At 43.2% G+C, this 13,592-nt stretch overlaps 1 long non-coding RNA gene across 1 annotated transcript; it reads left to right on the top strand.

Moving 5' to 3' along the window:
- LOC110402599 lies at positions 346-12,217 on the top strand. Its single transcript, XR_002441204.1, has 2 exons — positions 346-887; positions 12,057-12,217. It is a non-coding gene; the product is annotated as an uncharacterized LOC110402599 (long non-coding RNA).

Below are 13,592 nucleotides of genomic sequence, written 5' to 3'. Positions count from 1 at the left end.
AGCATCATTTCCAGTTGTAAAGCTCTTGTCCTTTTTATGCTCTTAGGGGCATCGTAGCTATCCCATCGCTTTCACTGAGTTTGCAGAGAGTTAACTGAATGCAGTGCAGCTACAAGCTCTGTCTCATCTGTAAGAGAGAAAAAGCTCCAGCTTGTTTGGTCTTTTTCTTTAATTATTCACAGTAAAGTAACAAAACAAACGCCTTGAAAAACAACACTGCAAGCAAGAATATCGGAATGTGTAAAAACAGAAGATCAGCTGTTTCTTCCAGACTTTGAATCAAACCTCAGAAACCTTTCTCAGGACAGCAACTTAAAAAAAAAAGAAAAAAAAAAAAAGTAGACAAAAACGATCCAAGCAACAGTTGAAACAATTTGCAGCATCCATCCTTAGCAATACCAACCTATGTCCAAAATCTCTGCCTTTGTCTTAGCTTTTGAGAAAAATCTGGGGGATTTCTTTCTATTTATAGCCCTGCTGGGTCTGTTCTGCAATTTAACACGCAATTTAACAACACGGCAAGCCTGGTAAGAGCAAGAGTAGGCTGAACCTGAGTTACTAAGCACAGCAAGTTGGGGCAAGCATGGAGCCTGGCAGAAGTGCCAACAGCCCTCCCGAGGGAGGGAGGCAATGTACACACACGCGCGTGTGCACGCTTCATTGTTCAGCAAGTGAGAATGAAATGGGTGTGCCATTATGAGGAGCCACAGTGATCTTCAGCAGCGCATCCCATTAAAACGAGGATTTCCAGGATTTCTCCAGCAGCTACAAGGGCCTGGGAAAAAGCCACAATTTTTTTTTTCAGTGGAAGGTGATGCGACTGTCACCTTTACTGGGACTTTCAACATGTGCAGAGCAATTGTAATGGTAACACCACCTGAAATGAGGTGAGTCTGAAATGTGAGGCTCTGTGTGAAGAAGTTATGACTATAGTCGCAGAACTATTTCTGCAGCAAATGTGCGTGGGGAGAAAAAACAATATGCAGAAGAAACAGCAAAACAGATGACAGCTGCAGAAAAGTAGGAAATCAAATAGCCCCTCGCAGAGATGTTATGAATGCTGATACATGAAAAAGATGCTAGCAATTCCCATTTCCATTGATGAAATTAGATACAAAGAAATGGACTCTGTGAAACAGTGAACTGTATCATTGCTTTATGGGATGTGGAATTGTCTGTATTGTGTAATAAGATGTTACAAGTCTGCTAGGCAGAACAACTCGTGCTATTCTCAGCAGAATAACTCAGGACATAACAGCAACTCCTTTCTGTACGTTTTAGCATTAAAGTCTGCACAGTTCCCTCCCTGCACAAAATTGTGCAGAGGATATGATACAATCAGTAATTCTCAAGATCGTTTCTTTCAGCTGGCACCTCTTTAACGTGTCCCATTCCCAGTTCTCATGGCAAACCAAGATTTTAAGATAGGAGGTACCAAACACCTACCTCATGTTAATAGTGCAGTAATGCACATAATTACATCCAGTGTTTTTCACCCTCTTCCCCTCCAGTATTGGCAGTGCAGCCGCTGACAATTCTGGCATGCTTCCATTGGCACCACCACTACTCACGCTCAGCACTGTGCCAACAACCCCTGATGTAAAATTAGAACAGTAACACCACATCCTCCCCTCCTTTGTTTGCTCACCTATTTAGACAGTGGTTTCAGCCGAGCCTGAGCCGACCGCTCCTATGCACAAAAAGGGAACCAAGCACAAAGGAAGCATGCTGTCCAGTGCTCCCACTACAGGCTGTGATAACACACATTAGTACCAATGGTGAGAACAAACTCTCCACAGTGGTCTCAGACCACTGCAGACGCTGGCGGAGCGCCAGGCAGCGTTCACGCTGGGGATTTTCTTTGCAGGCAGAAAGCCCCCTGCAGCAACACTCCTTTAGCTTCTCCGCTGGTAGAATATGTGCTATAAAGGCTAAAGTCTCAGCTGTAGTCAGTGGTTAAGTGACACGATGTTTTCACTTACCTGGGGTAGATATACAATGATCTTTCCACGTTTCCTTCTACTTTAAAAGACACAAGTCCTAGCAATCACTGTTACTGGCTGTGACGGTGACTGACTGGAAATGTTATTTGTTCAGTGCTTGGTGCAGGCCAGGCACAATGCCCAAACTACTTACAGGTTGCTGACCTGTGTGTCTGCTGCCCGTGGTACTGACTCTTCAGCAACTCCAAAGGAACGCATACGTGTGTGTACAGTACACACATATGTGTTCATGGGAGAACTATGGAGTCTGTTTAACTTTCAACCAGTTCAAACCCAAGATTTGGCTGAACAAACAGCCAAATAAATGCTACCACTGGCAAGAAGAGGTGGGAGGAATGAGCATGTGGGGAGGTAAGAGCCGCAGAGGAAATGTAGGACCACATTTTTTGGTGGCAGTGTTAGCATAAAACGGTGGAGCTGCACTACCAGAATCCCTGTAATCATGTGTTTTTGGTGGCTTCAACTGCTGTGGGAACCGTGCTACCCCCTGTCTGCACCTGGTGCAGATGTGCCCACAGGACACTGCTCAGGCACCGCTCCAGGTGAGCATGGGCTGCAGAACTGAGGGGTGAATGCACAAAACAAAAATGATGAAGAATGGAAAGTGACAAAACAGAAGTTCAGTTATCTGTAAGAAACACCAATTCTGCCCTGCACAGTATTTGTGGAGGACTTTTTGACAACCATACTGGAAAGCATAATAAAACTGCACTCAGAAACACACTCGTTTAGCAGAGTGGTATGGCAAAATTTGCTGCCTTAACCTTAACTTCCTGGGCTCTGAGCGTTTCTAAGTCTTGAAGCTGAGCAATCCCATTATCAATATGAAAATGCCAGAGAAACTGGAACGCTTCAGCTTTGCACTCTTTTCTATCTTTCTTAAAAACTAAAAGCCTTTTACCAGTTCCTAGTCAGGCTCTGAGCCAAAGCCCTACCAAAAGGAATAATTAACAATACTGAAATAGTTCCATCTTGTATAAATAATGGTCCCATCTCTCAATTGCTATATAGATTAGTTATGTGTTTCTTTTCATTTGACAACAGAAATAGGTTTAGTTCTACCTATAGATAACAAGATAGGTATAGAGGTCATACAGCAAATGACTGTCAAAGATTTGAATCAGTTCTCTTGAAGTTCTGGTGCATTCTATCCTGTTTTTATTCCATAACATCCCAACAAGCACTCTGTATTGTCCATAAGGGTTGTCCTGGTTTAAACAGATTCTTTTTGCTTTCTCACATTCAGCTGGCTGTGTCCAAAATGTCTGTACCCCGAAAGGCTCCAAGTAATAGGTTTTCTTATGCCATGTCACATTCAGAGATCACTCTTTAGGTAGATGAATGTACATGATGAACAATGTACCTTTCCAGGAAACTGTATGCTTTCTAACACTTGGGTTTTGTCCACGGAGCAGCTCAGCTCTGGACTGCATCTCAGTTTTTCTGTCTGTTGTGGTTTAACCTGACAGGTGGCTCAGAACCACACAGTGGTTCACTCGCTCCTCCTCTTCCCAGTGGGAAGGGAGAGAGAATAAAAAAAAAAAAAAGTAAAACGCAGGGGTTGAGATAAAACTATTTACTAAGACAGAAAAAAGGAAAAGGATAATAGTTATGGCTGTATATATATATGAATGCATGTAACAAGTGATGCACAAGCAATTGCTCACCATCCCTTGACCAGTGCCCACCTAGCCCCCTGAGCAGCAGAAGAGAGCAAAATGAACTCCCGCCCCTTTTTTAAAACTCCTTCCACTTAATGTCACATGGTACAGAATATCCCCTTGGCCAGTTTAACTCAGCTGTCCTAATTCTGTTCCCTTCCAGCTGCTTGGGCCCTTTGCTGCGAATGGCCTTGGCTCTGTACAACGCTGCTTAGCAAGCAACTATAAACATCAGTGTGTTATCAACATTGTTTTTATCCTGGAACAAAAACAGCATCATATCAGACGGTGAAGAAAACAATTCTGTCCCAGCTGAAACTAAGACACTACCTAGACCGCATCTGAAAGAATGATCCATTTGTTTCTTGCTCTTCAGCTGCCCTTACAGATGACAAACAGGTTTCTGTACTGGACCCAGGGAAAGAACAAGAAGGACTAATTTATAACTTGTAACTTGGCATTGCACACTTTGAGAGTGGTGTTTGGAAGCAAGGAGAAAGAAAAAAAACAATATGTTCAGTGGAATTTTCCTTAATGTATGTATATTTTATCTGCAGCTGCAGGATAGAGCAGCCAAGTATTAGAGGTGAACTGGAAAAGAAGCAAGAAAATGCCATTAACGTTAGCGCTTTAGATGTTAAGGATGGAAATGACCCATAAGGACAGGGAAAGTGCACCACTCAAAGAAGAGCAGGAGGTGTGTGCACCATACCATACCTCTGCCTTCCCACCTGTTTGTCCATCCCCTGCACTTGGCCCCTTTCCCTCCTGGGTTGCATAGTGCTGGGATGGGCGCAGCTCAGAAGCTGCCGTTGCCCACCCACCAACCCCACCCGAGGTGGAAGCCAGCTGCGCTGAGATGAAAAAGGGGGGTGGAAAATGGACCTTCAGAAGTAGACTGCCAAATTTTCATGGGAGCTTTTCAGCAAACAAACAAATGTTATAGTATGAGAAAATGAGAGGCTATTCCTCGCTGAATATGAATGAGAGATTTAGTGTGATGGAAGTCCACTATCAGTATGTAGCTGCAATATTTTCATAAAGGCTTGTCCTTCAGAGATGGATTATACAACTTTTCTTATTACAGGAATGTGAAGATTAAGGATCCAAAACACTCTATATTTCGAGTTGTAATAAATGTGCCAGGAATCTGGGGAGATTTCCAAAATACATTTTAATCCATAATAGGCCAGAAGTTGTGTACTGTAAGCTGTTTTCGTCGTTAGATGGAAGTAAATATAAATTACCGAAGAAACAGAAAATCCTTTTCCAGCTAGCAGCTCACACCATTTCAATCATACACATACATTCTTTTGGAAGGAAGGAAGGCAAAAAAAAATCTGCAATAAACTACCACTTAATTACATATTTTCAAAACCTAGATGTGAGTTTGCATATAGAGGAGCTTTTCCCACCTCTTCTGAAGTGCACAAATAGCTTTTCAGGATGTGAACTAGCATCAGCAGTGTGTACACACCTATATCTAGGATGGTGCATACACAGAAATGGATGCGAGAATTGAGACTTATAATTGTAGAGGCCAACCTGAGGTCCTTTTTAAAGTTAGTTTTCAGTTACTTATTTAAATATATAAAAGAGAAGAAGTTGGGAGCTAATCTTTCTCCCCTTCCCTACTCATTTTGGACTTCCCAACTGTGTTAGATACAAAAGAGTCTGAGAAGAAAGAGTTATCATAGTCAGCACGGTGTCCAGGCAATGAGTCATGCATTGGAGCGCCCACTGCTACGGGTGGACAGAGGGACTTGTCCTACAAAGGGCTCTGAGGAGGAGGGACAGCAGATTTACAGCCCTTGGCTACTGGGAGGCCGGAGGTGGAGCTGGCTGGTGATAACGGGATGAATTGTTTCCATCACATGGTTAATGACTCAGCATCATTATCCCAAAGTATTTGTTTTTCCATTTCTACCAGTGCATCCAGCATACCTGCATGGAAAAGAATGGGGGGACTGGCAGCGGGGAGGCAGCCAGTAGGTTTTGTAGCCTCTGCTGAGGGAACATGATGCCTATTTTCCATGCGATTGCTTTGTTGTCACTAGGGTTGTAATACTACAGCTATAACACCACCAGATGGTTTCCTACCATTGAGGGGTACACTCTTGTCTTCCACGGCAGTAATGAATTCCAACCTAGTTGGGTGTGCGCACACATATTGCTTCTATGTGCATGCACGCACTTGCAAGCCCATCACCTAAGCTGACAACAGCAAGGAGGCAAAGCAAACATTGCCTGCCCTGTTCCTGAGTTCTCCAAAACACCATGAGTTATGCAGCACTGGCAACTGCTGAGTAGAAATGGCCGTGACAAGAGTGGGTGTAATCAGCGTATGTGCAGTATATACCGATATGTAGCTGCTGCAGCCCTCATTCCCTTTCACTGGTTCCTAAAATAAGAAAGTGATAGTATGTGTAGGTTTATTTTAAGTAGGGCTAGAGCACACATATAGTCCGCTGCAAATATTGCTTACTTTGTGGGATCGATTATGTCACAGTGGCCCTAAATACCTCTCCTTTGCAGACCAAATTCAACACATGACTTGGAAAAAACGGTAACACTTCCAATACCCTTTCTGTTCTCAGTGAACTGCAGAAGTACTGGTGTGGACTGTGGTGCCTGTCTGTATTTACTGCCAGCCCGCTGGCTCTCTGTCACTAATGCTCATAAAGACACCCACAACAATGAACAGTGGAGCCTTGCTAATGCCACCCACCAGCCAAATGGCTTGCAGAGCTTAAAGCTGGAAGGTTGCATACTCCTCTCCTTTCTTTTTCATCCTCCATTGGGTGAAGATCCACCAAGGAAAGGGCTCAGTCACCTGCATCAGTTGGACTGAAAGACATTCTGCCAGCAGAAGTACGCTCACTCCCAAGTCTTCGAAATGAAACCCAAAAGGCAAAAGCAGAAAAGCTCAGACCTGCAGAGAAGCATTTAAGACAACTGTTGACAGTGAGGTGTTGGGAGCCATCCTGCCCACGTGTCCTGCCCAGCCAGCAAAGAGCAGAGGTACTGGTGACCCCAGTTCGTAAGGAGCAGGGTCATGGAAGGCCACTTTGTACCAGGCAGCCAGGTGCCACGGGTGCTCCATGCCCCTCTTCCCAGCACCGACTGGCTGCACATTGTGTCAGCACCTGTCTTTGCAGCTAGGAACAACACATGCATATGTTAACAGAAGAAATAGCCCATTAGCTATTTTCTAGTTACTAGGAGCTACCTCAGCGTGCAGTCTGCTACATGAGCAGTATCTTGTAGTGCAGAGAGCAGATTTGTTGGCTGGGCAGTCATACTGCATGTAAGGTCACTACTTTAAAGTGAGCTTTTCTACCATCTGTGCTTCCCTACACTCAGTTATGGGGGGCAGCCAAGGGCAGAATCCAGCTCTTAATTTAGACCCCAAATGTTATATAAAAGTTATCCATCCCAGACGGACTCTGTCCCAGAAGTCACTATTATACAAGACTTGTTAAACAGCCGCTTTTACAAATGAAGAAGAGTCCAAGTCTCCCCATGTCATCTATTCACATTTCCTGTTCCTTGCTTCTAGGGATGTACTCACTTAAGCTATACACCAAAGGATTAGGAAGAGCCACCTTGAACTTAATAAATAGGCTGTGTTACCAAGTAAGAAGATGCAGAGTTTGTGCTTCATTTGTCACTTTCAGTCACTTTGCACATCAAGCAGAAACAGTCCACAGAGACTAGAAGGGCCATCAGTCAAATTATCTTCTGATGAGGCATATTAGTAGTTTCAATCATTTACAGGAAGAAAAGCAAGATGGAAGTGAGCATTTTCAAAAGCAGCACCCATTCTGCATCCCTTTAAGGAGGATTCACCTAAGCTGGAATTTCTGCTGGACAGCCACTCATCAGAAGTAGCACTCCAAGGTCTGAAAATCAAATCCCAGGTTTCTCAGCTTCATCACTTATAAATGAGCCATCCAAAACCACAGTACACTCTTGGTCCTATGTCAGTGCATCCTCGGGAAGTCAGAGATAAACTCAAAGCAGAAATTTCACCTGCAAGTCCTCTCCTGAAGTACAAAACTTGCATACAGATCTAATGTCATAACACATGGTTGTGCTGCCTGGTCATTAGCAAGATTATCAGGAGTTGTAGAAAAGATGTGTACAATTGCTGTGTTCTTGCTTTTACAGATACAATCTTGGGAAGTGAAAGGGGAAAACATATCAATTGCATGAACAAGTATGGTATTTGTCCTCCCTTAAACCTAATGCTCTGAAGAGTGTGAAAGATTAGCATTAAGGATTGCCACGGGCCATTTGCTGTAACCCTATCTGGACAACTTCCTGAAATAAAAGAACTAATTTCAGCTCCCAGGTAGAAGACTTTGGGCACATGAGTATATAACCAAAGAAGAATTTACCATGAATATGGGCTGCATGTAGAAGTGAGACAGACTGGTGTTTTACTTGACTCAAGAAGAAAAGGTTCTGAAGACTCCTGAAGTGCCTGCACTTGGCAAACATGAACTCACTAAGACATCTGAAATCTCAAGACTATTTTCTACTGTAAACATAAGAAAAAACTGAGATTTTATTGGTAGTGTTAGATGATGGCTGTGTATAAAAGATGCCTTTTGAATACTGAGCATCTTACCTGGTAGATGCCTCTCCTCTCTTTTCAGAGAATTAATGTTGGCTAAAAAAAAAATAAAGAGGAAATTCACACATTAAAATTGCTTGAAAAGATTATCCCAGGGCTGAAGTACGCATTAATAAGCCCAGTGTATCACAGCAAAGTGAGAAGCCCACTAGCAGTCTTACTATTTCAGACACTACAGGTTGTTAACTTAACAAGCTTCACCAATACCAATACCAAAATTTGTTGGCTCTTTCCCCTTTGAGTCGACATTTTTCCCAGTTTTAGTTCCTCACTGATTTTGATTCCTCACACTCATTCTCCTGATTTTCTAACATGATATCATTCCCTAGATACTTATTTATTTAAGTGCAACAAATCCATCTTCACAGTGTACATGATTCTGAATGTACCCCGCATGGACTGCAGCAGTTTAGCTCTCAGAGTACATCGAACTAGGTGACTCAAGAGCCATACTGAAGATGTTGCTGGCTGATACTTGAAGAAGGTGCCCACTGATGTGAGGGGTAAGACACCACTGTCTTTGCAGAAGCAGGGCAAGGTGTAAGTGCAAAAGGAGGAGTTGGAAAGCTGGGGCTTTCTGTTCCCTGGCAAGATAAGAGGTTGGCTGAAACAGAGAAAAGGGAAGGGAAGGGAACAGCAGTGGGAGGCAGAAGTGAATTTAGTGAGAACAGGCTTTATTAGGAAACTTAATTTGTTCACTGGGTAATGGCAGGTTAGCCTGTGTTCGGTGCAGTTAAGTGCACGCAGACTTGCACACCACACATAACAGCATGAATATTTTTCACTTGCACAAGTTTAGCCCTTGGACAGGAAGCAGTAGGACTTTTTCCCTTCTGAAAGGAAGCAGTGTGAACCATGAGGCTGTGGGGTATCCTCCTTGGAGATCTTAAAAATCTGCCTGGACATGGTCCTGGGCACCCTGCTCTGGGTGTCCCTGCTTGAGCAGGGACTGGGCCAGATTGACCCAGAGGTCACTTCCAACCTAAACTGTTCTGGGATTCTGTGAATATTGGCTGTCCAAGCTGAAGCGAAATTCATCTGCCAGGCAACCACCATTCAGGCATTCCGCAGCAGGCAGAAACATAACTGACAACCAAAATATCACTCCGAAAGAGATACCTGGGAAAGCTTTTGGCACCCAGGACCCTCAAAGTATCACACATAGCAGAAGGCCCTCTTTCAAGTGACCAGGACAAATTTTGGGAAGGAGGGTCCCTCTCCTTCTAATGGAAGAGAAGTAGACAGCAAGAGGCCTGTCATCTACCCACGGAGGAAGAGTGAGGACAAAATGATTTGCCTCGACTTCAACAATGTCTTCAATGTTGTTGCCATGTCCTTCCCTACCTCTGAACTATTCTGCCATCCTGCTTCACTCCTTTGCTAGTTCCTGATTATTACAGAGACTTTGTTTTGAATAAGCTAGGAAATAGCATAACAAAGGGCTCCCCTCTGATAGATACAGCAGCAAGGAACATGTCCATTTGACCTAGGCATACTAGAGTATAAATAAATACTTTAAAGAGATATAATCCTTTAATGGGCAACTTTCTATTTAAATGTCCTATGGCTTTGTTTTTGTTTGTGTTACACTCCTGTCAGCCAGGGGAGGAAGACCAGGGCCTGTAATCTGAGACGTTTCTGGTTCTGAGTCAAAAAACCTTAAAAATGCAGAGGCTAAGGATGAGGATTTTGTGAGAAATGGCCTTTGGGATTTGCAGCTTTCTGGTGACATTGACCCTGGGCCTTCCCAACGGCCAGCAAAGTGTGAGTCAGGTTTAGTCAATACTTAGCATTCACATCCAGGACAAGAGGAGTTCAAATTCTTCCCAACAGACTAATGAGGCAAAATATTTAGAAATGCTGTAATTCCGTTCATGCTTTTGCCATAACATTTAGAGAAACAACAACGCTTTTCATATTCACTGCTACCGAGATTCTTTCTGACAGCATGGAGAAATGCATGGTGCCCACAGTGTCCACACACTTACACCCAGGCCTTCGTAGCTTTTATGACAGAAATGCCAGCTACCTGCCAGCCGCACCAATGCACGCACACCACAGCATCCAAAATTTGTTCACATGAGCACACCTGAGAAGCCTTTAATTGGATTCAGAAGGGCTTGCATCTGTTCACTAAAAGGGCAATATCATTTACAGCAGTAGCAGAAAGATAATCAGGCAGGTTTTTCTCTGCCAAAATGTGCAATGTATATTTACAAAGCTTTTCGAGCTCCTTTGTTGTGCATTCTTTCCACACAACATTACAGAAAGATCATGTTAACAACAGTGGCTGCTGCGTGGTATCATATTGCCTTTTTATTTTTCCAAATCACTTAAAAAAAAAAAAAGAAAGAAAGAAAGAAAATGAAAAAGAAAGGAAAGGAAATCCTGGAAATGTTAAACAAACAATTCTATTTGCATTAGGCTCTAGCAAAACTATTAAAAACGCTGCTCATCTGTGGGGCAGAGGGGCAGCACAAATATTTGCCTGCCTTTTTTTTTTGATTAGTGCGTGTCATGATGAAACCATCACTGCGTCATGATCAGCGTGTTTAAGAGAGCAGCCAGCCAGTTCCAAAAGGGTATAAAAGCCAATGCCCAAGAGTTTATAGAGTGACAGGGCCAACTCTAGTACTGATTTATTGAAACTCAAACTGGAGCACTTAGATTTCATTTCTGCCAAATGATGTCGTTGGAATGCCTAGTTATTTTCTCATGCGAATAACTGAGAAAAAAAAAAAAAGGAATGAAAAGAAAAAAAAAAAAGCCCTGGAACTCTTAAAATTAAAGGCCTTCTCTCTCTTTGTCAGGCTGCAATAAAACCAGCACATTCCGTGGTGCTTCTCCTTTGCCAATGTGTTTTAAACCTTTAAGGTGCTGTTTGCTTGCTTTTTTTTGACATAAATCCTGACTGGATCTTCTGGGTCCAGGTACACGCCACGGCCAGACAGGGAGGCACGGGCTCCTCCCTTGCCCTCCTCCACTCCTGTTCTCTGGTGTCTGCCCAGTGCTGTAAACACCTTAAACAAGGGCTGGCTTCGGGATCTACTATTTGTGCTATCAAGTGGGCAGGCATTTTATTTTTCTGAAATGAAAGAGCCAATTTATGCCCTTTTATGGACCATTTGAGAACTCATTGCAGTGGAAACTTTTCTGCAATAAAGGTTCCCTTGTTTATGAGCCCTTTGTGTTGCAAGTTGCAGTACCACTTGTTACACTTAGGGAGCATCTTGCAAGCTCTGGTAAGGAAATCAGACCTTTTCATTCCTTCTCCCCAGGGTTCAATACAAGGATTCCAGTGCTGTCTTTAGCCTACCACTGACTTGTTACAAAGCTGGGGAAAAAAGAATCAATCTAAAAGCTGGTTTGTTCCACACGTGGCATGACACAGCCTTCCTCAAAGTGAATACAAGTGCATATTTACAAAATAAAAAATAGCATGGCATCCAACACAGTAAAATAGCTTTTATTTAAAAAAAGAACCGTTCTGTCACCCAGAGCTTGGCCATGTTCACATAGGAGCCACTTGCCCCAGCCCCATCCTGTTCATGTGCCCCTCATTTGTTCCCCAGAGCTCCAAGATAAGCCTGAGGAGCTTCTGTTAGCAGGAGCAGTTCTGCTCTCTGTTAAAACCAGTTCCATCAGTATTGATGCTGTGGTAAAAAAGCAGTCTTTATGCATAAATTTGTCCCGCCAGATGTATTCTTGTTGCCATTTCAATTTTGAAATAGTGTTTTTGTTTCTGTTTTACAGAAAGCTTCCTTCACCGCCGAGTGACCTGACAACCAGGGAAACAAGGAATGTAGCTAGCCGGCTCTATCAGGGCTACAGTAGAACTACAGAGCATGTTTGTATCGACATTTAAAAAGATGAGTAAGAGAGGGGAAAGAAAATGAGACCAACATTTCTATCTATCTATTTGTCTGTCTATTGATCTAATTTTAAAAACTCAAATACTACTTCATACAGCATTATGTGGTAGGCGCTGTTTTTTAAATGGGAACATAACATTTCAGTCAGTGATGTTCTTTTGACTATTATTTAACCACATATGACAGATAATAATCAAGTGGAAGAGCTGAGGGTCTCTTAATACCATTAAGCTTTGAAGTTGTAAAAATGACAGCAAAATAATTACCATTGTGCTTGTTGAGTCATAGGAGCTATGCTCCATGTTTCCATGGATATAGAGTTTCCGGTTTATGGGCTGGTCTTTTCCTATTTAAAGATCAATACTGTGCTAAGTAGAAAGCAGGATTCAATTTAATGTTGTTTGTGATGTCTAAACACCAATGTTGCAAAGCACAGAGCAGCCTGACAGGTCACATACAAATTGACTTCCATCCTGACCCTTGTTTACATGGTACCAGGTGACTGAAAAAACAACCAAACACTCTGTCATGTTCAGAACTATCATAAAATTGTATAGCTTGGAAGAGACCTCTGGAGATCACCTAGTCCAACTCCCTGCTCAAGCAGGTTCCCTACAGTAGGTTGTCCCCCAGATACTGAGCCTCTCGGACATCTTTAACTCTATCACCAAAACCATGATACTGCAAGATGTGGCTGGGCCACGGAAGAGGCATGCATGTAGTAACATGCAACCAGCTCCCTGAGTATGGCTCTCTGATCAGCATGAGTCAAGTCCTTTCCCACTGCGCACACCCCTGCCAGCAGCCAGCCCTTACCTTGCTGTTAGGATGATGTGGCCACACGAGCTCTAGTGTGACTGTAGGAAATCTATGTAGAGGGTAGCTCAACAGGGAATATGCACGTGGAGGAAAGTGGGTGCATGGATGGAATTCAGCATGGAACTATGTCTACAGGAGTGTGTCATGAGAGCTTTGACTTACCAACACACCCTAAAAATGGTGTTAAAGATGATCCTGATGGTCACTTCTCCTCTGTGCCTATCCCACACTGAGCTCCCAAAATGGAGTAGCTCATACCAGAGAAGTACACATCAAATTATTGCTGATATAGTCATTCGAGGCTTACAAAATCAGCTGGCATTTGGTCAGTGAGGTTATTATTTATTAGCGTGTTTTGCAGTCAGAGCAATGCTCTGCTATTGAGTGTAGAGTTACCACCCCCACTAAAGTCAACACGATGCAGGAGAACAATGTCTGTGCAGAACCAGTCACACCTCAGAAATACGTGTGCCCTGAACTGAAGGGCCCCCATTGCTGCAACCATGACACCAGCAAGGGCAAACAAGTCAGGCAAGAGATGACGAGAGATCATTGCGGAAGATGAAAACAGTGAGAATGTACGGAGAGTGTGCACAAA

The sequence above is a fragment of the Numida meleagris genome, chromosome 1 (assembly GCF_002078875.1).
Source record: "Numida meleagris isolate 19003 breed g44 Domestic line chromosome 1, NumMel1.0, whole genome shotgun sequence".
Classification (NCBI taxonomy): Eukaryota; Metazoa; Chordata; class Aves; order Galliformes; family Numididae; genus Numida; species Numida meleagris.
Note: the sequence above shows the minus strand (reverse complement) of the source record. Positions and strands in the feature narration are given on the sequence as shown.